Raw genomic sequence first — 3534 nt, 5'->3', positions numbered from 1 at the left:
TGGACATGTTATCAGGAGGGACCAGTCCTTGGAGAAGGACATCATGTTTGGTAAGGTAGAGGGTCACTGAAAAAGAGGAAGACCCTCAGCAAGATGGATTGACACAGTGCCTGCAACAATGGGCTGAAACATAGCGATGATTGTGAGGATGGCACAGGACCAGGCAGTGTTTTGTTCTGTTGTACATAGGTTGTTGTGAGTCGAAATTAACTCACTGGCACCTAACAACAACAACATAAGATATTATGCGCAGAGTCAGGGGATTAAGAGAGAAGAGTGGTGCTATTTTAGATAGAGTGGCCTGAGAAGGCCTCTCTGATTCTATAATATGTGAGCAGAGACCTGAAAGAGGTATGGACATGAGCCAAAGGAATATCTGGGGAAAGGGCATTCCAGACAGATGGAAGCAAGTTTCAGGAACATTTCAGTGGGGCTGGAATTGAGCAAGGAGCCCTGATGGTGCAGTGGTTAAGATCTCAGTTGCTAATCAAAACGCTGGCAGTTATGGGGGCAGTTCTGCTCTGTCCTATAGGGTCGCTATGAGTTCAAATCAACTAGATATGAGAGGATTTAGTAAGAGATAGGACAGGAGAGATAACTGGGACCAGAAAGAACCTTGGCTTTTGCCCTGAGTGAGATGGTAGCCACTGGAGGGATTTAGCAGAGCAGTGACACGATCTGACATGGGTTCCGGAAGGATTGCTTTGGCTGCTGTAGGGGACAGCACAGAGGAAGTCCAGTTAGGGGGAGGTTTGAGTAATTCAGATCCAGGGCTTAGAGTGAGATGGGGAGAAGTCAGAGTCTAAGCTCCTTGACCAATCAGTTGCCAGAGAGTTGACCCTAACTACGGCGACCCCATGTGTTTCAGAGTAGAACTGTGCTCCATAGGGTTTTCAATGGCTGATTTTTCAGAAGCAGATTACCAGGTCTTTCTTCTGAGACACTTCGGGGTGGACTCGAAATTCCAACCTTCCAGTTTGTAGCCGAGCTTGCAAAGTGTTTGTACCACCCAGAAATTCCAAGCTCCTTGAAGGCAGGGGCTTTGATCTGTTTTGTTCACTTTGTGTCCCCAGAAAAGCCTCGCCACCCCCAAGGCACAACAATGCCTGGCACATACAAGGTGCTCAGTCAATGTCTGTTGAAGTGATCTGCATTATATCCTCCCCTCATCCTAAGGCCACAACGTGGATAGTCATCTAGGGCCGGAACTCCCCTTGCTTCACTGAGGTATACCAACCTAGCTAAGGCCAACTTTCCCATGAAGCCCTCTGTGACTTTTCCTCCTCTAACCTCATATGACACTTACTGTGACACCTAGGTCACTAAAGTGCACGTGTGTAGTGTTAAGTAAGTCCTCTGCAAGAGCCCTTTATCCCCAGCCGGTTTATCAACTCCCTAAGGGCAAGGAACTTTTCCAATCTACATCTTTGCATTCACCAAAGCACTTAGCATTCTGTGCATACAATACACATGCAGTTTGATTGAGTAACTCTTGACTGATTGGCTGAATGAATCAGTAAGGCCTAGGAAGTTAGAGTTCTTTGACCTTTCTAGCCGGGGTAGCTAGAGGAGGAGGGACTGTCAGTTCATAAAGCATTCGTGAACGCGTATGTCTAATAGAAGATGGTTATGGAGTCCCTGGATGGTGCAAATGGTTAACACACATGGCTGCTAATCCAAAAGTTGTTGGTTTGAGTTCACCCAGAGGTGCCTTGAAAGAAAGACTTGGTGATCTACTTCTAAAAAATCAGCCACTGAAAATCTTATGGAGCACAGTTCTACTCTGATACACTGGGGGCAGCCAGGAGTTGGAATTGACTCAACAACACCTGGTTTTTAATAATATCTTAGTCATCTAGTGCTGCCATAACAGAAATACCACAAGTGGATGGCTTTAACAAAAGAGAAATTTATTCTCTCACAGTCTAGTAGGCTATGAGTCCAAATTCAGGCAATCAGCTCCAGGGGAAGGCTTTCTCTGTCAGCTCTGGAGGATGGTTCTTGTCATCAATCTTCCCCTGGATAAGGAGCTTCTCTGCTCAGGAACCCTGTGTCCAAAGGACATGCTCTGCTCCTGGCGCTCTTTCTTCGTGGTATGAGGTCCCCACTCTCTGCTTGCTTCCCTTTCCTTTTATCTCTTGTAAGATAAAAGGTGGGGCAGGCCACACCCCAGGGAAACTCCCTTTACATTGGATTAGGGATGTGACCTTAGTAAGTGTGTTATAATCCCACCATAATCCTCTTTAACATAAAATTATGATCACAAAATGGAGGAGAACCACTCAAGACTGGGAATCATGGCCCAGCCAAATTGATACACACATTTTTGGGCAGACAAAATTCAATCCATGACAGGTTATAATAGTAATCTGCGTCGCAGATTCTCTCTCTCATTTGCACTTTCTCTCTGAATCAGGGGGAAGCCCATTCCACCCCATAATTGCATTGTTGTTGTTAGATGCTGTCAAGTCGATTTTTGACTTATAGCGACCCCATGTGACAGAATAGAATTGCCCCATAGGGTTTTCTAGGCTGTAATGCTTACAGGAGCAGATCTCCAGGTCTTTCTCCTATAGAGCTTTTGGGTGCATTTGAACCGTCAACCTTTCAGTTAGCAGCAAGCACTTGACTGTTGCACCACCATGACTCCCTTTAACGCCACTCAACCAAAACCAAACCCACTACCATTGAGTCGATTTCGACTTACAGCGACCATGTAGAACAGAGTAGAACAGCCCCATAGGTTTCCAATGCTGTAAATCTTTATGGAAGCAGACTACCACATCTTTCTCCTTCAGAGCACCTGGTGGGTTGAACTGCCAGCTTTTTGGTTAGCAGCTGAGCGCTTAACCACTGTGCCACAAGGGTTCCTTTTAACTCCATTAGGAGCCTACATTCTTGATTCAGTATCATTACCCCTGGTGGTCCCTCTTGGGACAGTGGTGCTCAGAATTGGCTGCACATTGGAATTACCTGGGGGAACTTGAAAAGATACTGGTGCGAAAACATACAGACTGGGAAAACTTTTTGGCTATGACATACCCGACAAAGGTCTAATCTCTAAAATCTATAGGAAAATCCAACATCTGTACAATAAAAAGGCAAACAATCCAGTTAAAAAATGGGCAAAAAATAGAGGGTCCTGGACAGAGCTTGAGGAAAACGTAGAACAAAATTCTAACTCACAAAAAAAGACGAGACTTACCGGCCTGACAGAGACTGGAGAAACCCTGAGAGTATGGCCCCCCGGCACCCTTTTAGCTCAGTAATGAAGTCACTCCACACGTTCACCCTTTATCCAAAGATTAGACAGACCTATAAAGTAAAATGAGACTAAAGGGGCACCCCAGCCCAGGGGCAAGGACTAGAAGGTAGGAGGGGACAGGAAAGCTGGTAATAGGGAACCCAAGGTTGAGAAGGGAGAGTGTTGACATGTCATGGAGTTGTTAACCAATGTCATAAAACAATATGTGTACTGTTTAATGAGAAGCTAGTTTGTTCTGTAAACCTTCATCTAAAGTACAATAAAAAAAA

Source organism: Trichechus manatus, unplaced genomic scaffold (assembly GCF_000243295.1).
Source record: "Trichechus manatus latirostris isolate Lorelei unplaced genomic scaffold, TriManLat1.0 scaffold00090, whole genome shotgun sequence".
NCBI lineage: Eukaryota > Metazoa > Chordata > Mammalia > Sirenia > Trichechidae > Trichechus > Trichechus manatus.
The sequence above is the reverse complement of the archived record's forward strand: the minus strand, read 5'-3'. Positions refer to the sequence as shown.